The sequence below is a fragment of the Balaenoptera physalus genome (genome assembly GCF_965194825.1).
Source record: "Balaenoptera physalus genome assembly, chromosome: 2".
In the NCBI taxonomy this organism is placed as follows: Eukaryota; Metazoa; Chordata; class Mammalia; order Artiodactyla; family Balaenopteridae; genus Balaenoptera; species Balaenoptera physalus.
In genome coordinates this window covers 99,372,166-99,395,303 of record NC_138883.1, presented here as the reverse complement: position 1 = coordinate 99,395,303, position 23,138 = coordinate 99,372,166, and the positions used below count along the sequence as shown (strand labels likewise).

General features: G+C 38.3%; 2 long non-coding RNA genes across 2 annotated transcripts in view; both read right to left on the bottom strand.

The window, feature by feature from the left end:
- Positions 1-5,924: 5,924 nt before the first annotated feature.
- The window catches only part of LOC309654339, a 1,078,238-nt gene continuing 1,061,024 nt past the window's right edge, over positions 5,925-23,138 (bottom strand). The window contains exon 2 of the long non-coding RNA XR_014260164.1: positions 5,925-7,539. This is a non-coding gene — a long non-coding RNA (uncharacterized lncRNA). The remainder of the gene's footprint in view (positions 7,540-23,138) is intronic.
- LOC309654373 lies at positions 7,558-16,041 on the bottom strand. Its single transcript, XR_014260199.1, has 3 exons — positions 15,862-16,041; positions 10,975-11,004; positions 7,558-9,886 (listed from the first exon to the last, which is right to left on the bottom strand). It is a non-coding gene; the product is annotated as an uncharacterized lncRNA (long non-coding RNA).

Below are 23,138 nucleotides of genomic sequence, written 5' to 3'. Positions count from 1 at the left end.
TTCTTCTCAAGTGCACACTGAATATTCTCCAGGATACATCACATCTTGGGTCACAAATCAAGCACTGGTAAATTTAAGAAAATTGAAATCATATCAAGCATCTTTTCCAACCACAATGCTATGAGATTAGAAATCAATTACAGGGGAAAAAAACATAAAAAATACAAACAATGGAGGCTAAACGTTACTAAATAACCAAGAGATCACTGAGGAAATCGCAAGATACCTAGAGACAAATTACAATGAAAACACGATGATCCAAAACCTATGGGATGCAGCAAAAGCAGTTCTAAGAGGGAAGTTTATAGCTACACAAGCCTACCTCAAGAAACAAGAAAAATCTCAAATAAACAATCTAACCTTACACCTAAAGGAACTAGAGAAAGAAGAACAAACAAAACCCAAAGTTTGTAGAAGGAAAGAAATCATAAAGATCAGAGCAGAAATAAATGAAATAGAAAAAAAGAAAACAATACCAAAGATCAATAAAACTAAAAGCTGATTCTTTGGGAAGATAAACAAAATTGATAAACCTTCAGCTAGACTCATCAAGAAAAAGAGGGAGAGGACTCAACTTAATAAAATTAGAAATGAAAAAGGAGAAGATACAATGGACACGCAGAAATACAAACCATCCTAAGAGGCTACTACAAGCAACTCTATGCCAATAAAATGGACAACCTTGAAGAAATGGACAAATTCTTAGAAAGGTATAACTTTCCAAGGCTGAACCAGGAAGAAATAGAAAATATGAACAGACCAATCACAAGTAATGAAATTGAAACTGTGATTAAATATCTTCCAACAAATCGAAGTCCAGGACCAGATGGCTTCACAGGTGAACTCTATCAAACATTAGAGAAGAACTAACACCCATCCTTCTCAAGCTCTTCCAAAAAACTGCAGAGGAAGGAACACTCCCAAACTCATTCTATGAGGCCATCATCACCCTGATACCAAAACCAGACAAAGATACTACAAAAAAAGAAATTACAGACCAATATCACTGATGAATATAGATGCAAAAATCCTCAACAAAATACTAGCAAACAGAATCCAACAACACATTAAAAGGATCATACACCATGATCAAGTGGGATTTATCACAGAGATGCAAGGATTCTTCAAAATATGCAAATCAATCAATGTGACACACCATAGTAACAAACTGAAGAATAAAAACCATATGATCATCTCAAGAGATGCAGAGAAAGCTTTTGACAAAATTCAACATGTATTTATGGTAAAAACTCTCCAGAAAGTGGGCATAGAGGGAACCTACCTCAACATAATAAAGGCCATATATGACAAACCCACAGCAAACATCATTCTCAATGGTGAAAAACTGATAGCATTTCCTCAAAGATTAGGAACAAGACAAGGATGTTGACTCTCACCACTATTATTCAACATAGTTTTGGAAGTCCCAGCCACGGCAATCAGAGAGGAAAAAGAAATAAAAGGAATACAAATTGGAAAAGAAGAGGTAAAACTGTCACTGTTTGCAGATGATATGATACTATACATAGAGAATCGTAAAGACGCCACCACAAAACTACTAGAGCTAATCAATGAATCTGGTAAAGTTGCAGGATACAAAATTAATGCACAGAAATCTCTTGCATTCCTATATACTAACAACAAAAGATCAGAGAGAGAAATTAAGGAAACAATCCCATTCATCACTGCAACAAAAAGAATAAAATACCTAGGAATAAACCTACCTAAGGAGGTAAAAGACCTGTACTCAGAAAACTATAAGACACTGATGCAAGAAATCTAAGATGACACAAACAGATGGAGAGAAATACCATGTTCTTGGATTGGAAGAATCAATATTGTGAAAATGACTATACTACCCAAAGCATTCTACAGATTCAATGCAATCCCTATCAAATTACCAATGGCATTTTTTACAGAACTAGAACAAAAAAAATCTTAAAATTTGTATGGAGACACAAAAGACCCCGAATAGCCAAAGCAATCCGGAGGGAAAAAAACCAAGCTGGAGGAATCAGACTCCCTGATTTCAGACTATACTACAAAGCTACAGTAATCAAGACAATATGTTACTGGCACAAAAACAGAAATATAGATCAATGGAACAGGATAGAAAGCCCAGAGATAACCCCATGCACCTATGGTCAACTAATCTATGACAAAGGAGGCAAAGATATACAATGGAGAGAAGACAGTCTCTTCAATAAGTGGTGCTGGGAAAACTGGACAGCTACATGTAAAAGGATGGAATTAGAACACTCCCTAACACCATACACAAAAATAAACTCAAAATGGATCAAAGACCTAAATGTAAGACCGGACACTATAAAACTCTTAGAGGAAAACATAGGAAGAACACTCTTTGACATAAATCACAGCAAGATCTTTTATGACCCACCTCCTAGAATCATGGAAATAAAAACAAAAGTAAACAAATGGGACCTAATGAAATTTAAAAGCTTTTGCACAGCAAAGGAAACTATAAACAAGACGAAAAGACAACATTCAGAACGGGAGAAACTATTTGCAAACGAATCATTGGACAAAGGATTAATCTCCAAAATATATAAGCAGCTCATGCAGCTCAATATTAATAAAACAAACAACCCAATCCAAAAGTGGGCAGAAGACCTAAATAGACATTTCTCCAAAGAAGACATACAGATGGCCAAGAAGCACATGAAAAGCTGCTCAACATCACTAATTATTAGAGAAATGCAAATCAAAACTGCAATGAGGTATCACCTCACACCAGTTAGAATGGGCATCATCAGAAAATATACAAACAACAAATGCTGGAGAGGGTGTGGAGGAAAGGGAACCCTCTCACACTGTTGGTGGGAATGTAAATTGATACAGCCGCTATGGAGAACAGTATGGAGGTTCCTTAAAAAACTAAAAAATAGAATCACCATATGACCCAGCAATCCCACTACTGGGCATATACCCAGAGAAAACCATAATTCAAAAAGACACATGCACCCCAATGTTCATTGCAGCACTATTTACAATAGCCAGGTCATGGAAACAACCTAAATGCCCACCAACAGACGAATGGATGAAGAAGTTGTGGTACATATATACAATGGAATATTACTCAGCCATAAAACGGAATGATATTGGGTCATTTGTAGAGACGTGGATGGATCTAGAGACTGTCATACAGAGTGAAGTAAGTCAGAAAGAGGAAAACAAATATCATATATAAACACATATATGGGGAACCTAGAAAAATGGTACAGATGAACCGATTTGCAGGGCAGAAATAGAGACACAGCTGTAGAGAACAAATGTATGGACAGCAAGGGGGGAAAGTGGCGGGGGAGGGGCTGGTGGTGGGATGAATTGGGAGATTGGGATTGACATTTGTACACTAATATGTATAAAATAGATAACTAATAAGAACCTGCTGTATAAATAAATAAATAAAACAAAATGCAAACATTCAAAAAAAAAGAAGAGGAAGGCTTTGCTGTAGAGAAGTTGCAGAGATTATCTGCTGAGGTACAAAAAATGCAAATAATTTTGAATAAATATTGTAAAGATTGCACAAATGAGGCATCTGGCCCTATATTTTTTTCTATTTGTGAAATATCATGTTGTTATGATATTCCTTAATATTATCCTTGACCTACCCCAGCACTTAAGTGTTTGCATTGTTTTGATAAGTTGTTATTACACAGGTGATAAACATATTCTAGTCTCTCTCTTTAGTTCTACATGATTAAATGAATGACTCTTTAGTTCCTTTTTTTTTTAATTCACATGCAGTAAAATTCACACTTTTTATAGTACAGTTCTGTAAAAAATGGCATACAGATGCAAAACAGTCACATAACCACCAACACATTTAAGATATAGAACAGTTCCATTACATGCCCCTGGCAACCATTAATATATTTTCTGTCCCTCTTGTTTTGCCTTTTTTCAGAATGTCTGATTTGTTTCATTTGGCATAGTGCACTTGAAATTCATCCACATTTTCAAGTGTATCAGTATTTCATTTCTTTTTATTGCTGAGACGTATACCAACATATGGATATACCAGAGTTTGTATATTCACCAGCTGAAGGACATATGAGTCGTTACCCATTATGAATAAAGCTGTGGCAAGCATTTGTATACAGGACTTTGCATAAGCATAAGTTTTCATTTGTCTTGGGTAAAAACAAGGAGTAGGATTGTTAGATCATAAAGTCAGTATATGTTTCACTTTGTAAAAAAACCGCTTACCATTTTCCAAAGTGTACCATTTTCCAATCCTGCATTGTATGGGAATTTCAGATTCTCTTTACCTTCACTGGCATTTGTCAATGTCAGTTTCTTTTTTTAATTTTAGCTATTCTAACAGGGGTTTACTGATATCCCATGGTGGTTTTTCATTTCTTTAATAACTAATTGATGCTGAACATGTTTCACGTGTTCATTTTCTATCTGTAGTGGGGTTTTTTGGTGAAGTGGCCAAATCTTTTGGCATTTTTTAATTCAGTTGTTATTTTAGTTGTTACTGAGTTTGGAGAGCTTATTTTATATTCTGGATACAAGTCCTTAATCAGATATAAAATTGAAAATAATTTCTCCCAGTCTCTGACTTTACTTTCTCTTAATAGTGTTTTCCATAGTTCTTAATTTTAGTTTTTTTTATTTTTTAAATATTTATTAATTTATTTGGCTTTGCCAGTTCTTATTTGTGGCACACGGGATCTTTGTTGCCACGTGCAGGATCTTCATTGTGGCATGCAGGGCTCTTTAGCTGTGGCATTCTAACTCTTAGTTGCAGCATGTGGGATCTAGTTCCCTGGCCAGGGATCGAACCTAGGCCCTCTGCATTGGGAGCTTGGAGTCTTAGCCACTGGACCACCAGGGAAGTCCCCATAGTTTTTAATTTTAATGATGTCCAATTTTTCCATTTTTTTCTCTTTTATGGATCATGTCTAGAAACCTTTGCTAGTCCAAAATCACAAAGATTTTTCCCCTATGTTTTCTTCAAGGAGATTTATAGTTGTATGTTTTACATTTAGATCTATGATCTATTTTGAGTAAATTTTCGTATAAGATGCAAGGCATAGATTGAAGTTCATTCACTCATCTGTCCATTCCCTCACTCACTCATTCATTAATTTATTCATTTAACATATGGATGACAGTTCCAGGACCATTTGTTGAAAATACTATCCTTTCTCCATTCAACTGACTTTGCTTTTTAAAAAAAATCAACTGACCATGTATGTGCAGGTCTGTGTCTGGACTCTCTATTTTGTTTCACTGATCTATATGTCTTTCCTTTCACCACTACCACTGTAGTGTGGTGTTACTGTAGTTTGATAATGTTTTGCGATAGAGAATGTGAGTTCACCAAATTTGTACTTCTTTTTCAAAATTGTTGACTATTCTAGTTCTTTTGCCTTTTCAGATAATTTTAGAATCAGTTTGTCAATTTGCATGAATATTTCTGATGGAATTTTATTGGGATTACATCAATATTATATTTTGGAGAGAATTTTTACAATATTGAGTCTTTCCCTTGGTGTACGTAAGGATATATCAGAGTTTGTATATTCACCAGTTGAAGGACATTTGAGTTGTTTCTAGTTATGACTAAAGTTGCAATAGACATTGGCCTACAAGATTTTATCTTTATTTCTCTGGGTGCTCAAGTAGGCTCTTTCTATCTAGAAATGTATGTCCTTTATTTCTATTAGATTTTCTTCCATTATTTCTTTGATTGGTCATTCCCACTCTACCTTTCTCTCTGTTCTCTCTCCTTGGAATGATTGGTAAGGTTTTGGAATTCCTGAATTAATCTTCTAGTTGTCTTCTCTTTCTCACTGGCAATCTATTGTTTTTATTTACTTTCAGAAAGGTTGCCTTAACTTTATTATTCAACCTTTCTATTAAAGTGTATATTTTTAGCATTGTTTGAATTCAAAAGAAATTTTTCATTCTTTGTTTCTTTTTACAAATATATTGCTCAGTCTTGTCTAATGTATTCAGCTTCTCCTTTCCCAGAGAATATTTTATTTGAAATTTTATTCTGTTCCTGAACTGTCTCTGTTTCTTCCTTTTCCCTTTTCAAGTTGACATGTTTTAATCTCCTTCATATTGGAGGTTTCTACATAATTCTGGTAATCCTTTGGCTTTTTATTAAAATGTAAAAGTAAGGTAATAAAACCCAAGGGGACACTCTTTGTGTAAGAGTTGGACTTGTCAAGTAGTGACCTTCTCAGTCAGATGGATACCCACTTATTTACTTGAGAACTTACAAATGTCATTTTCTTAAAGACATTTCTAGAATCATTCAATTTTATTTGTGAAAACGTCCCCAATGTCTTACATGGGATTATATACCTAGTTGTCAGCATTCTTACAGCTGATGGCATTAAAGCACTAGGGCTCCCTGTTCAATAAGTAGACTTTGTTTTAAGCCCCTATTTTTTCAAGACTCCCTCCATTGGTTGGGCAGAGTCTGGAGTCCTTCTATTTCTTTTGTTGGGATTTGTTGGGGTTGTTCACACAGATAAACAAGCTTAGTAAACATTTTATCATGGATAGAAACAGAACCCTGAGAGGGCATGAGGAGTGGATGAGAATAATTACTTCTTCCTGAGGGCTCCGAAAAGGCTGCAAAGAGGAATCATCACTAAATCTGGGTTTTGAAGTAAGAAGAGGCAAATTGATTAAAACGTGTGGGAGGCAGGGATGAACAGAGAAAAGCATTTGCAGGAAGAAGTATCTATACAATATCAAGGAAGTCTGGAAGAGCACAGTCCATTTCTGAAGCAATAAGGAGTTCAATGCCATAATGTTGGCTCAATATGTGGGTCAGGGTAGAGAAACAGCATTTCATCTGGTTTAAAGAAAAACATAATTAATTTGTTTCTTTTTAAGTAGATAAGCCTTTTATCTTTTAAACACTAAATTTAATTATCTGTTTGCTTAGCCCAATCTGGACTAATCAATGTGTCCCAATTCTATCACTTGCTACTTGTATCTAGCAAGACATTACTTAACAACTTTGGTCCTCAATGTCCTCATCTGTACAATGGATATAGTAGCTGCTTGTATCAGTCAGGATTTTTAGTTATGTGCAATAGAAAACATTACTTGCTATTCTAAGCAGAAAAAGATTTATAAAAGGATATTTGATCTTAGAAAGTGGAAAATTAAGTTTGGGTGTTATGCAATCATGACAAAGTCCAAAATCATACTGTGGCACTGGTACCATGGAGGCATCACTGCCACCAGCTCTGGGCACAGACACTGATATCTCTGCTGCTGTGCACTGGATGCATCTGCTAGAAGCACTGCACTGCTGCCTCTGGGAACTAGATGTGGCTCTGGTGCTGCCACCTCTGACACCAGGATGTATTTTGTCTGGGGCTGTGAATCTGACTGGTACAATTCAGAACATGTGTCCCTGACCTGCGTGTAATGGAGTACCAAAGAGTAAGCAAAGGCACTGTTTATTTTGTGGTTTTTTTGTTTTAATTTATTTATTTTTCACTGTGTTGGGTCTTCATTGCTGCACGCAGGCTTTCTCTAGTTGTGGCGAGCGGGGGCTACTCTTTCTTGCGGTGTGCGGGCTTCTCATTGTGGTGGCTTCTCTTGTTGCGGAGCATGGGCTGTAGGCACCTGGGCTTAGTTGCTCCACAGCATGTGGAATCTTCCTGGACCAGGGCTCGAACCCGTGTCCCCTACATTGGCAGGCAGATTCTTAACCACTGCACCACCAGGGAAGCCCCGAACAAAGGCACTGTTTTACAGCTTCTCCATGAAGTCATAAGCTCTGCCTCACAAGGAGGGTGAGTGTTCTCCAAACATAGGGAACAGGGGCAAATACTTGGCTAGTTAAGAATGATAGGACTTCCCTGGTGGTGCAGTGGTTAAGAATCTGCCTGCCAATGCAGGGGACACGGGTTTGAGCCCTGGTCTGGGAAGGTCCCACATGCCATGGAGCAACCAAGGCCGTGCACCACAACTACTGAGCCTGTGCTCTAAAACCCATGAACCACAACTACTGAACCAACATGCCACAACTACTGAAGCCCGCGCACCTAGAGGCCATGCTCCACAACAACAGAAGCCACCACAATGAGAAGCCAGTGCACTGCAACGAAGAGCCAACACAGCCATGAATAAATAAATAAATAAATTTTTTTTAAAAAAAGAATGATAAATGTCCACATAGTTCAGCTTATTAAAGGGGTTTTGGAAGATATATAAGCCATTATAAAATAAGCAGAAAACTCTAAAACTGCTTGATATTATTAGTATTATCATCTTTAGCACATCAATGTCAGGGAAGGTTCTTGAATCAGTTCTGTATTAGTTTTCTATTGCTATATAACAAGTCACCACAAAACACTGGCTTAAAAACAACAAACATTACTGCAGAGTATGTGTGGATCAGCAATTTAGGGGTGGCTGAACTCTGTGGGTCTGGTGCAGGGTATCTCATGAGGTTGCAGTCAAGATGTCAGCTGGGACTGGAGGATCCATGTCTAAGATGACATCCTCATATGAAGCGGCCTCAGCTTCTTGATGGCTATTGGCAGGAGACCTCAGTTCTTAACCACATGGACCTCTCTATAAAGTTCCTTGAATGTCCTAACAACATGTTAAGGGGCTTTCTCCAGAGAGAGATCCAAGAGAGAGGGAAAACGAGGTGGAAGTTACAATGTCATTTTATGATGTACCTTTGCTAGTTATTCTCCATCATTCCTACCACATTCTATTTGTTAGAAGCCAGTCACTAAATATAGCCCACACTGAAGGGGAGGGGAATCAGGCTCCACCAAAGGAAGGAGTATTATAGAAATTTTAGACATGTATTAAAACCATCACAAGTTATTTTTGATTATTTCACAGAATTGGCCAAACTAATATTTCCTTATGTATTATTTCTATTCATTTTTTTGTATTATAGTATGTTAGAGAATCTATTCTGATTTAAAGTTAAATTACCACATACCCTCCAGGGATAAGTACTTTATCTCGTAAAAATCTTTCAGTGCTTAAAAAGGAGAGATGGTTGCACTGGCTAGTATCTTGTCACCAAAGAAACACATTTCAACTGAAAATGAAATATTCGTCCTTTCATTCAAACACTTGAATTCTACAGTATAGAGATTAGCAGACATCATTGCTTGCCTATCCATATCGATGTGGTGGAGGAAAGGGAAGAGATATTTTTGTAATTCAAGGCCCTTTTCTGAGAGCACGAAAGCAGTCTAGGGACGCAAACTTAAATTCCTTCAATGACCAAAGAGGTAACATAAATGTTGAAAACTACAGAGATTGGTGAGGAGTGTGACATTCAAATTCAATTTAAAAAATAACAGCAACAACAATACCAGGCTAGTTAAACAAATCACTTCCAGTGCTCACTTTGGTTCTCAATTGCCAGATTGCTTTTTCTGCTGAGGTCTATAAGGTCTGACTTGCTTTTCTTTGGAAATTCAGCTTCTGAATTCTTTAGTTTTGGGGCCAAAAAAGATTTTGTTCTATGTAATCTAACTTCTCCATTTTATAGCCAGGAATCTGAGACAGTGCACTTTTGCTTTTGAGGGCCCTTTCCTCATAAACAATGCAGGCACACCTCATTTTATTATGCTTCGCTTTACTGTGCTTCACAGATACAGTGCTTTTAACAAATTGAAGGTTTGTGGCATTCCGGCATCAAGCAAGTCTATGGGCACCATTTTCCAAGAGCATTATTTTTTAAATAAAGTATGTACATTTTTTTTTTGACATAATACTATTGCACACTTAACAGACTACAGTATGATGTGAACATAAATTTTATACTCACTGGGAAACCGAAAAATGTGTGACTCGCTCTACTTCAGTGGTCTGGAACTGAACCCACAATATTTCTGAGCTATGCCTGTATTAAAAAATATATTTTACAAGGTCAATAAAAAACAAGGTAAGGGGAGACTTTATTCAAAAGAATTTTCTAAGGGATTACTGCAGTTGGGGTAGGGGGACTATTGCAATAGGGGAAAAGCTTTGATCCTTAGATCCACAAGCCTTTGGAAGGTTAGGTGGAAAAGGTCTTTTCTTTTCTAGGGAGGAATAAACAATGCTGTTAAGGAACAGGATGTGGGGAAGTGGGATGAGCTAGAGTGGCATGATCTTACAGTAGAGAAGAGAAAGTTGTACCTGGAGGTTAGCTTATTTTCAGGGGCTGTTAAGAGTGGTTGTACTACCTTACCAGTATTTAACTAGTACTTACTTTCTTTAATTGAATCTGAAAATGTTCCTTTGCCAACAGAGATGTTCATTGTTTGAGAAGAGCTTTTTTTAAAATATATCTTGTAACTTAGAAATCTTTCAAAAAATCATCAAATTAGATGTGGCTTCACCTATTAAATAATCATTCAATATTTCAAAATAGTCAAATTTATTTTTCCTTGAGTGATGAAATCAAATGTTAAGCTTCAGTTTTAATGCTGACAATTAGCTACATTTAAAAGTAGGTGACTCTGTGAATGTGAGTTGGATTTATCTAGATTATTAATATTAGGAGCAAAATATGCAAGCTCCATAAACAATGTATAGAGTTGAACAGCTAACATTTAAAATGCCATTTGAAATTCTCGTATCATAAACTTTCATAGAAACATACAACAGATTCCAGTACAAAAAAAAAACAATGAAAGGACTCCAACTAGGATTACAAGTAACTTTAAACAAAATAAAATTAAAATCCTCTGCCTCAAAACTTAAATAAAAATACACTTAGTAATGATATTTTATGACAATATTTTCCAGCAACTTTCTTAACCGGTGTTATTTTTCTATGAAACATATAATGATAGCTTACACATAATAAAAGTTTCATAGTTTTTCTCTCATGCTGTTTTCAGATTCTCAATACAAATATCATCAAAGTTTTGACACCTTACTTGACAGATTATTTTTTAAATGCCAGACACTTAAGAAGGTTGTTTCTTTTTTTTTCATACTCACTTTTTGTTAATCTTCTTTTAAAATAAACACCTGAAAAATGAAGAGAGCAGCTATATTGGAAACCTCTTCCACCTGCTGTGTGAAGATTTCAAATATTCTTAGCCTTTAAATTAATGTCTCAAGTGTTTTGGATTCATATTTTTGAGTTCTTTTCTATACTCTTTTTAGGATATTGTACTAATTATATTTTCACAGATTTTTTTGTGCTTTTAACATGTTTATTGCAATGTCAATAACACTGCCTTGATAAAGTATTCTCTGAGACTTACGAGCTTCTTCCTAAGTGTCAGGTGGCACCTTGCTTTTAACAATATTGTATGTGCATTTTTACAGTCAGATTTTAATTCTGTTTGCCTAAAATATTTGATAATATTGAGTTAATGCTGAAAGAAGCTGAGAGTCTTCTTTCAAAACATATTTAGTTGTGTTTTGAATGATTTGGAATTTAACCACTATTTATTAAAATTTTATTACAGAAAAAAAAAAAAAAAAGAGTGGTTGTATGCTGGCTCAGGCTGAGGGCTGGTCAAAGTTCAGGGCCAGGGAGAAAGAGAGAACCTAAGTAAAGTTTGGTCAAGTCAAGGTAGCAGGTATTTTGTTCAGATTGGTTAGCGAGCACAAACAGTTCAGCTAATCATTTATGATGCAAAGAATGGGAATTTGGAGGGTCTGTGTCATAGATAAACAAGGTAAGTCTTATCAGTAAGTCTTCATTTTAAAAAAATTTTTAAAAATTTACCTTCATTTATTCTATTTTCAGTGCTTTTTATTTTCCTTAAAAAAAATTATTTTATTAATTTATTTATTTTTATAGAGCATGTTCTTATTAGTTATCTATTTTATACATATTAGTGTATATATGTCAATCCTAATCTCCCAGTTCATCCCCTCCTCCACTTCCGCCCTTGGTGTCCATACGTTTGTTCTCTACACCTGTGTCTCTATTTCTGCCTTGCAAACTGGTTCTTCTGTACCATTTTTCTAGATTCCACATATATATGATAATATATGATATTTGTTTTTCTCTTTCTGACTTACTTCACTCTCTGTATGAGAGTCTCTAGAGCCATCCACGTCTCTACAAATGACCCACTTTCACTCCCTTTTATGGCTGAGTAATATTCCATTGTATATATGTACTGCATCTTCTTTATCCATTTGTCTGTCAATGGGTATTTAGGTTGCTTCCATGACCTGGCTATTGTAAATAGTGCTGCAATGAACATTGGGGTGCATGTGTCTTTTTGAATTATGGTTTTCTCTGGGTATATGCCCAGTAGTGGGATTGCTGGGTCATACGGTAATTCTATTTTTAGTTTTTTAAGGAGCCTCCATACTGTTCTCCATAGTGGTTGTATCAATTTACATTCCCACCAACAGTGCGAGAGGATTCCCTTTTCTCCACACCTTCTCCAGCATTTGTTGTTTGTAGATTTTCTGATGATGCCCATTCTAACCGGTATGAGGTGCTACCTCATTGTAGTTTTGATTTGCATTTCTCCAATAATTAATGATGTTGAGCAGCTTTTCATGTTCCTCTTGGCCATCTGTATGTCTTCTTTGGAGAAATGTCTATTTAGGTCTTCTGCTCATTTTCGGATTGGGTTGTTTGTTTTTTTACTATTGAGCTGCATGAGCTGTTTATATATTTTGGAGATTAATCCTTTGTCCGTTGATTCGTTTGCAAATATTTTCTCCCATTCTGAAAGTTGTCTTTTCATCTTGTTTATAGTTTCCTGGGCTGTGCAAAAGCTTTTAAGTTTCATTAGGTGCCATTTGTTTATTTTTGTTTTTATTTCTATGACTCTAGGACGTGGGTCAGAAAAGATCTTGCTGTGATTTATGTCAAGGAGTGTTCTACCTATGTTTTCTTCTAAGAGTTTTACAGTGCTCGGTCTTACATCTAGGTCTTTAATCCATTTTGAGTTTATTTTTGTGTATGGTGTTAGGGAGTGTTTTAATTTCATTCTTTTACATGTAGCTGTCCAGTTTTCCCAGCACCACTTATTGAAGAGACTGTCTTTTCTCCATTGTATATCCTTGCCTCTTTTGTCATAGATTAGTTGACCATAGGTGCATGGCCTTATCTCTGGGCTTTCTATCCTGTTCCATTGATCTATATTTCTGTTTTTGTGCCAATACCATATTGCCTTGATTACTGTAGCTTTGTAGTATAGTCTGAATTTAGGGAGGCTGATTCCTCCAGCTCCATTTTTTCCCCTCAAGATTGCTTTGGCTATTCGGGGTCTTTTGTGTCTCCATACAAATTTTAAGATTTTTTGTTCTAGTTCTGTTAAAAATGCCATTGGTAATTTGATAGGGATTGTATTGACTCTGTAGATTGCTTTGGGTAGTATAGTCATTTTCACAATATTGATTCTTCCAATCGAAGAACATGGTATATCTCTCCATCTGTTTGTGTTATCTTTGATCTCTTTCATCAGTGTCTTATAGTTTTCTGAGTACAGGTCTTTTACCTCCTTATGTAGGTTTATTCCTAGGTATCTTATTCTTTTTGATGCCATGGTAAATGGTATTGCTTCCTTAATTTCTCTTTCAGATCTTTCATTGTTACTGCATAGGAATGCAAGAGATTTCTGTGCATTAATTTTGTATCCTGCAACTTTACCAAATTCATTGATTAGCTCTAGTAGTTTTATAGTGGTATCTTTAGGATTTCCTATATATAGTATCATGTCATCTGCAAACAGTTACAGTTTTACTTCTTCTTTTCCAATCTTCTTTCCCAATTCCTTTTATTTCTTTTTCTTCTCTGATTGCCCTAGCTAGGACTTCCAAAACTATGTCAAATAATAGTGGTGAGAGTGGACATCCTTTTCTTGTTCCTGATCTTAGAGGAAATGCTTTCAGTTTTTCACCATTGAGAATGATGTTTGCTGTGGGTTTGTCGTACATGGCCTTTATTATTTTGAGGTAGATTCTCTCTGTGCCCACTTTCTGGAGAGTTTTTATCATAAATGGGTGTTGAATTTTGTCAAAAGCTTTTTCTGCATCTATTGAGATGATCATATGGTGTTTATTCTTTAGCTTGTTAATATGGTGTGTCACATTGATTGATTTGCATATATTGAAGAATCCTTGCATCCCTGGGATAAATCCCACTTGATCATGGTGTATGATCCTTTTAATGTGTTGCTAGATTCTGTTTGCTAGTATTTTGTTGAGTATTTTTGCATCTATATTCATTAATGATATTGGTCTGTAATTTTCTTTTTTTGCAGTATCTCTGTCTGGTATTGGTATCAGGGTGATCATGGCCTAATAGAATGAGTTTGGGAGTGTTCCTTCCTCTTATGAGTAAGTCTTATTTAAGTCATTTGGGGAAGGATGATTCCTTGCAATAAACCAGTTCCTATTTCTGGAACAGGAAGGAGTGGGAAGATTTCTTCAACTCTTATTGTTTTCCACCATTATAGGGCTTAGAAAGTTCAACAATGTCAACTGCACTGGCAATAAAGACCATTAAATTAATATTATATATTATTAACACTTTTTTCAACATAAAAGTTCTATTTTAAAAAATTTTTCCTTTCCCCCCCATTTTCATGTGCCCTAAAAGTATCAAAGGCTCTGATGTGAGACCCAGAATGGTTGAGGGTCTTTAACACACCTGAACTAGTTGTGGCAGAGCTCAAACAAGAGAAACCAAGTCTAGGGCTCTTTCAATACCTGCATCTTTATGAAGACTGAAGGAGAAGGCTCTGCTCAAGAGGTCGGATGAATACTTGGCAATGGCAATGGGGGTGGGAATGTCAACTTTGAAATAAAATCCTGAAGACTCAGAAGTTAAGGATAGGTGAGGGAAGTTCTTTAAAGAACTGGGGCCTGTGGTCACCTTAACAGGTGACTGTTAGATGCATGTCATTGGTCAACAATATTTATTATGTATCAATATCTACTACATACTTGGTGTCCCTGTCTTCACAGACCTTACAGGCAAGCAGGGGAGGCCAATGCAACAAGTAATTGCAGTAGGTCATGACAAGTGTTATGACAGAGGAAGTGCCACATCTTGGGAGTGAATAGCAGGAACACCTAACCTGCATGGGGTAAGTGAGGTTCCAGATAAACCAAGAATAGGAACCCAGCTCAGAGGATGAAGATGAGAGGAGTGTCCTCCTTGGAGGGGTTTCACACAGGAAGATCCAGGGTATGTGAAGTCTGACTTCAGAGGAGACCTAGAACTTGTGCTGACTTGGGCCTGGCCAACTACCCTTAGTATTTGGGAAGCCAGATAGGTATCGGTGAAAGGGGAGTGGTTAAAAATCTGTCCCCCAGAGTGAGAGAGTGGCATGGACTTACATACACTACCAAATGTTAAATAGATAGCTAGTGGGAAGCAGCTGCATAGCACGGGGAGATCAGCTTTGTGACCACCTAGAGGGGTGGGATAGGGAGGATGGGAGGGAGACGCAAGAGGGAGGGGATATGGGGATATATGTATATGTTTAGCTGATTCACTTTGTTATACAGCAGAAACCAACACAACACTGTAAAGCAATTATACTCCAATAAAGATGTTAAAAAAAAAATCTGTCCCCACCTGCTTCCAGGAGTCTTAGAATTCAGGACTAAGTTGCCCACAGGGTGTGGAGGATTAAATAAAATAACTGAGAAACCTGAGAAAAGCAAACTGTCCCTCCCATTTTTCTAAACTACCCGGTCAGTTGTCATACTTGGCACACTCAGAGCAGGTCAGGACGCTGGTTTCAGTGGTGAATTTTCCACCCTTTCTAGCTCCCTGAACGCTCACTCTCCCCTTCTGGGAGGATGCGGACGGAGGTGAACTTCCCTTCCTTTCTCAAAGGTCCTGAGGCTCCCAGTCCCCGTCAGTGCCGGGGTGAGGGTCCTTGTCACCTGGCCTACCTTGATTTTCCTCGCCTCAACTCCAACTCCCTCCAGCCCTGGAAGAACAGAGCACTTCCACGCCCGAGGACCGGCCTGTTCCAGTTGCCACCGCCAGTGAGAGCGGGAGGGAGCCGCGGGACCGCAGGGGAGAATCGGAGTTCCGGCCGGAGTGAGGGTGGGGCGCCAGGCGTGGCGTCCGCGGTTGGGAGAGCGTGGTGTTGGGGTGGGGCGTGGTGCCGGGGTGGGGGCGTGGTGTCGGGGTGGGGGCGTGGTGTCGGGGCGTGGCCGGTCCAAAAAGGCCGTCCCGCTGGCCTGCTGCCCAGGTGCCAGGCTGCTGGACCGCTGCTGCTTCGCGGCACCCAGGCTCGGGTAAGGCGGCCTCCCACCGGCTCGGCTCAGGTTCGTCTGTCCCAGGCGGTGGGTCTCTGACGGCCTCAGGCTCGTGCAGCCCTCGGCTTCCCGCCTTCAGGCCGAGGGTTTGGATACTGAGGGGCTGGGAAGGAAGGTGAGCGCGTGTAGCAGTTGCTATAATCTCTTCTTTTACTCCAAGTTCTTGCACGTGGAAAATTCCCTCTTCTACTCTCTCGTCCAGATGTCGCATCAGTAGTGACCGAAGACACGCACCTATCAAACTGGTCCTTTCGAGTATGGTGCGGGGGGGGGGGGGGTGGCGGAGGGTAGGGGGCGGGGTGGCGGAGGGTAGGTGAGGGCCTTAGTATTCATGCCTGTAGTCTGCCAGATACTTTTAGAGACCCGCCATTCACTACTGAGAGAGTTGCTTGGGTCTCGGAAATCGGACTTCTCTGGGACTGGAGTCCGTTGAATTCATTAAGTTGAGTCCGGTAGCTGGGGAAATGATCCGGTGGACGCCGGCTGGCGAGGGTGTGACAGCTTGAGACCTGTCGCGTCAGGGGATCTGGTGAAAACTTTCCTTGCTGTGCACCTGCCGCTGAGCCAGCAATAAAGGTTACGGACACAACACTTTTGTCACTTGAAAAGTTGGACGAGGGACAGGAAAATCAAGGGGGTGATGTCTGTATTGACGAAAATCTGGCAAAGGTGAAGTGCTAGTAATACTCCCTTGCGGACGGGTGCTTCCTTATTCCGCCCTCCTCATCGATTAGAGCATTTTTGTGTTCATTTCTAAACTGTTTCTAAGATGCAAACAGAACGTTGCTGTATAGCAACGTTAACTTTGTCTTCCTCCTCCTCGCACTTTTAATGCTAAATGAGTTCAAGGTCACCTTTGGAGACTAGGTCACATGTTGGGAATTTTCTACCTGAAGAAAGGGGTTTAGAAATTTTTGTTTCTTTCATCCCCATTCCTACCCCAACCCTCGCTTCTCCCGCCCTGCAACACACAGTGGATTAGTCTCCACTCTCCTGAATTCTCACTATTTAAAGATCAGGGGAGAAGAAAGCAGCCTCTTTTGTCATGCACTACTTGCGGTTAATTCGGTCTTGTGACTTTTGTTCCTTAGCCCTCCTTTAGCTCCTTCAATATTAAAATGCACCAACAATGTTTTCTGTAAAGAATGCAAAGGGCTGGAGGAGAAAGGGAAACTCTGTCCATGCTACCATTTAGTAAAGGGATTATTATTTTTTAAAAACTGCAAAAATTGGGACTCTCTTGAGTTCCAATATACTCACTACTTTTTGGGAAGATGTTTTAAAATTATTAATATAATTATTTTATCAATAAAATATCAACTGTTAAGACTCTTTGTGTGTGAAATATTGCATTAACAGTCTCTATCCAATGAAGTGACTGCTTTAGAAACCTAAGGTTCTAGTTTATAGAGGCCAACTGGAATAGAAGTATATATAAGTTATTAGATAACTCTATGGAACCTTGAAAATAATGGTATTAGGAATATTTCAAAGTTTCAAGATTGCTTCATCCAGATTTATTTGTGGCTTGACAGTTCACTTATTTTTTCTGTTATTTAATAGTGCTACAGTATGCAGCGTCTCTTATTAAGAATTCTGTCTGTGCATTATAAAAGGCATTTCTCTGGAGCTCTGTTCTGAATGTATACTTATTTTTTCCCCAGTCATAACATTTTTAGATTAAATTCTGCTCTAAACTAAGTTGGAGGCAGGGAGATGAGGTAGGGATAAAGACTAAAAGAATATGTCTAAGTTCTCATACCAGACCATCTCTGAAGTCCTGGCAAGTCCCCAGATTAACTCTGAGGTACCAGCAAGTCCTTTAACTTATGTGTGTCATTTTTGTCTTCAAAATAAGAAAATTCTGTTTGGTCTTAAAGGACATTTGGGTCTCTTTGAATTCTTCTATAAAAAGCAACTCCTCACTTCTAGAGCTAGGTATCACTGCTCTAGAGCAATATCTCGTCTAGCGTTTGCTCTCATTTCCAAAGGGCTTCCGAACATGTTGGGCAATGCCCCTGCCCCACCTAAGCAAGATGGTGCAGTGGTTAAGGGCGTGAGATCTGGAGACTCCTGAATGTGTCTTGGTTTTCTATCTCTTATCTTGGGCAAGCTATTTATATTCTCCAAGCCTCATTTTCCTCATGTTTAGAATAAAGATAATAATAATGCTTAGGGTCATTATGAAGATCAAATGAAGTGATGCACATAATGTAAATAGCAGTGTCTACAACTTAATAGTCGATAAATGGTAGAAAATTTTTTCCCAACACTGACCTCCTTCCTTTTTTACTTTTAACAAGACAAAATTTCACCTGGAAAAATTGAAGTCCTATATATGAATGTTTAAAGAATAAGCAAGTACAGGATGAGGGAGTTGTAATTAATTGAACCAGTCAATCTCATGGTAAATTGAATGTGTGTTTCCTCTGAGTCAGTGGTGAGTTTTAAGGGCCCAGAAAGCTGATAAGATTTTAGGCTGCTTCAATAGGAATAGAATGCATGTTGACAGCCAAGGATATTTTTCTACATCTGCCTTTTGCTCCTTGTGCAGACAGAGTTAAATTCAAGCTGATTTGTCTGGGAGAAGAAAAAAAAAAGAGGCAACTCTTGAAGCCATATCACATTCACTTCTAACAAATACATTAATTTTTGACTTCCCCCTCAACATTTTTGTACTTCTTGTTATATGTAAAACAACCTGCCAGCAAAATGCAAAGGAAAAAGGAACAGCTTCCTGCCCTCCAAGCATTCATAGTATAGTTCAGGTAACAGGAAGAATTGGATCAAAGTGATCAGAGCTCTGGTAAAGGTAGAAAAGGGAAGGCTGGGAGTAGAGGAGTGCTATGTGTCAACCAGGGGAGGCTCAAAGGAGTTAAAGGAGTTAAAATTTAGTTCCCGTTTTGAAGGTTCCATTTTTATAGGAGTTTGCCAGGAAGAAATGCTGAGGAAGAGCATTCTGGGCCAAGGGAGACTTCTGTGTCTTCAACGGTATAGGGTGAGAGAGTATGACAAATGCAAATCATCACACAGTATCCCTATGCTGTCTCATCCTTTCCTGGCTACAGGATGTTGGCAAATTATTTTGCTTCTCTGAGCTTTAGTTTCCTCAAACGTAAAATGAGGGTTGTATATTATTTTCCACTGTTAGGTCCTTACTTAATTTTCAAGTCTCTCCCATAAGAATGTCAACCTCACAACTTTGTTGGAAGACTTCGTTGCCTAGAAAACACGAGGCTGTCTGACACACAGGTGACAATCAACCAGTGTGGTTCCCTCCACCCGTCTTAGTCTCTTGATGAGAGAAAATACAACAGGAATCCAGCCTTGAGTATAGATGGGATTTAGCAATTTCAAGCATATTATAAAAAACAGACCAAGAGGTGTTGTAACTATTCTTGTTGTTTAGAATGAAGTATGAAGCTATTTATACTCTCACCTTCATTACCCCTATTTCCCAACCACTAAAGGCTTACTTTCAACTCCAGCTGTGTTTTTTAGCCTATATTGCCAGACCAGGCTCTGTAAAAGGAGTTCCACCACACTGAGAGTTCTTTGATAGACAAAGGTTAACATTCCTGTGTTTACATGATAAGATCTCAGACCATTTTAGGCCCTGCTTCCTGCTCTAGTCCTTGTTTTCAGTCTGAGCAACTGAAGTGAGGCTTAGAAAAAAATTTTGTGGGGAGGAGATCTGGATAATGTGTTGTTAGCTCTTTTGGAGTACCAAATTGCAAATTGAACATTTTGGGAGGAATTTGTTAGAGGATTTTACCCTCTTGTGATTTTTCTCTGGTATTGTTAGCTCTTAAAATTCTTTTAAATTTGGAAGACTCTGCCTCAACATTCTAACTTGATCATCTTGAATGATCCCTTCTTGTAAACAATGTACACATTTGCTCAACGATTGAATACCTAGAGTTTTCCTGTTTAGGCCCTTTCTCCAAGTGGATTTCAAAGGAAAGACCTCAGGTAGTTTTCCTGCGAAGTCCTACAGAACATGGAAGATTTCTTTCCACGTTTCGTTTAGACAGCAGTAGATAGAAAAAGAATTTAACTACTTTAAGCTTTAGTCATTGCAGAGAATTTAACTACTTTAAGCTTTAGTCATTGTAGGTTAGGGGCCAGACAAGGCCTGTTTGCTGTGGAAGGCCCAGATTAGGCCCGCCAGGTATTGACATTCTCACTAGGTCATGCAGACCAGGCCCTGAGTAAGAACTTTTTGAGGGAATTATTCTTTTTGGTCACTCATTCAGTGAATATTGCTTTAATTTTATCAGTTGATTTTTATATTTCATTAATTGTGTAGTGCATGGGGGATGATGAGATTAAGTTCTTCGCCTCAAATGTAAGAATGTCTTTGTAGAGCAGGTTAAAATTCAGATTTCCAGCCTCCAGTTGAGATTATCTGAACCTCAAATGGTGACCAGAGTCAGGCACACAGTAGGTACTTCATAAATATTTGTTAAGTGAACTGACTGCCACTTTCAAGATCACTGTTAAAGCAGAATTCATTTTCTGTAGCACATTTCATAACTTTCTCCTCTTTTTTTAAGTGTGAAAAACTCCATACTAATTCTGTGTTTCCTTTTGAGAAATAAAATGTATTCAATTGCAATCATTATTTAGAAATTGAAAAGAAAAAAATTTTTAATAGCATCATAATTTTTTTTTAGTTAAGAGAAACAGTGACTGTGATTCTTAATAGCCCAATATGCCACACAGGCACAGACACTTACTTTTGCTCCTCCTGAATCACTGGGAGGTGAGAATTTGAAGCATCTTCTTTATGTGCATTTCGATTTCCTGTTGAACAAAATATACAAACAGAAAGAGCTTCTTTTTTGATTAATTTCAGGGAGAGCACAGAGATAAACTAAGTCAGAGCAACTCTCTTGAAGAGCTAATGTCTGTTGCCTGGAGAAAGAGAAAATTATTTTCTGCCCTCCATGTTGATGTGTACAGAACATGTGTTCTGCGTAGCTGCTATTTTCACTGCCTCTTTTTCCAGTTGAAGTGCAACATAAACTATTTTAATTAATATTGTGTCACCAAAAGGGATTGAAATAGCCAATTGAATTCTACCAAGATAGAGTCTTTTGATGAAAACATATCTTTATTGATTGTGGACGAAGAAAATCATTCTTAAAATGAAATCCAGAGAAAAATCATATCCCTCAGAGAAAATTTCTGAGTGGCAGGCCGAGATTAACATCATAAAATTGAATTTGTGCTGCAAGCCTTTGATGTAATCAGCAGCTGGGAGATGGTGTTGCCCTTACTGTGCTCCCTCTGATTGTGGTGAATTATTGTGTGGAATGAAATAAGTGTTTCTTGTGTCCCTCGTCCAAGAAATACAAACAAGGTATTACTAGGTAGTTTCTTGCTAGTTAAAATGGGTTGGATCGATTCCAGGCCTCTCAGACTCTCATACTCCCATGAACTATAGGAGCTGGGCATTTATTTATGCCCCAAGGACAGAATTTCTTGATATCACTGGACAGGGACTTGTTCAGTCAGTAGAAACCCAACAGAGAAGTGACAAGAGGGATCCCCCCTGCCAGGGATATTTTTTTTTAGAATAAGCAGAAGCCAGGATATGTTAGAAAAGTGCTACATTTGCCTGGCTTCTATTGGCCTGTAGCCAGCCAAGCCCTTCCCTGTCTCCCTCAGCTACCGCTTGTGACATACACTGCCTTGAAGTCATTGCAGTGTGGAAATCTCACTTTATATTAGGAATCTTGTTCCATGATACCAGTGTTACAGTGGGCTTTTTGTTGTTGTTTCTGTATGAAGTCCTGATGCTTGGAAAACATTCTTGCCAATGCAGGTACTTTCACACGTGTAATGATGTAATGAATAGGTTTTGTAGATTAAGTAGAGAGAATCTATTTATACATTTACCCACAGATTAAAGAGTGATGTGGCACCTCAATCACTCCTGTGGTTGGACCTAAGTTGTTTTTGATTTTTTTTTGTTTTTAAATGAATAACTGGACTGGCTCGTCTGTAAACAAGGTAGTGGAGTCATCATTGTGTACTCTCATTCTCAAGTTGTTTGAGAAGTGGGATGATCCTTGAAGTCAGACGGATCTGGGATATAATTCTATTCAAGGGATTTAGATTTACTTACCAAGCCTCCTTTTCGTAATAAGACTAATGGTGGGTGTGTCGACTAAATGAGATAATGTATGGGAAAGCCCCCAGCACAGCACCACCACGTCTAGAGTGTCTTTTAGTGAACACGAATTGAAAATACTTTGTCTTAAGACTGGGAAAGGATAATTAAGGCAGAAGGTGGGGATGTGATCTGGAATAAGGGAAAGTAGGGGGAGCCAGGACAAGGAAAATGATGAAAAGAGGTGAGGAAGAGGAATATAAAAAAAGAGGTAGGATTTGTCTGCTCCTGACAGAAAATCCACAGAAGTGAGAAGAATGGTTGTAAATGGCTCACCTCTTGTGTCTTGAATTAATGCTGAAATGGGCTGGAAGTCCCAGAAAATATCTTTTTAAAGAATTGAATATTCCAGTAAGGCTAAGTTTCCTTTGGATTATGACCCTCAAAGTCCTGTCCCTCCTCTACCCCTCCCTCTAAACCACCATGGAATTCTGCACCCATAAGCCTTCTTGATGTAAGTCTGTTTTGGCCACATTTCTGCTCAGATCCTGGAATGTCAGAGGGTGGTCTTAAAGACTTCCTTGGCAGAAGCATCCGTGTTTTGTAGGCAGAGTCAGTAAACACTGGAATCCTGGGTATTAGAGAGCCTTCTCCAAACAGGAGTTGTCTACCTAGATTCATACTCCTGCCTGTGGGAGTGCCTTCTATCTATTTATTCTTCGAGGAAAGGATTATCATAATGGCAGTGGACTGACTTCAACGTCAGCGTGTGCTAAAGATGGGAAAA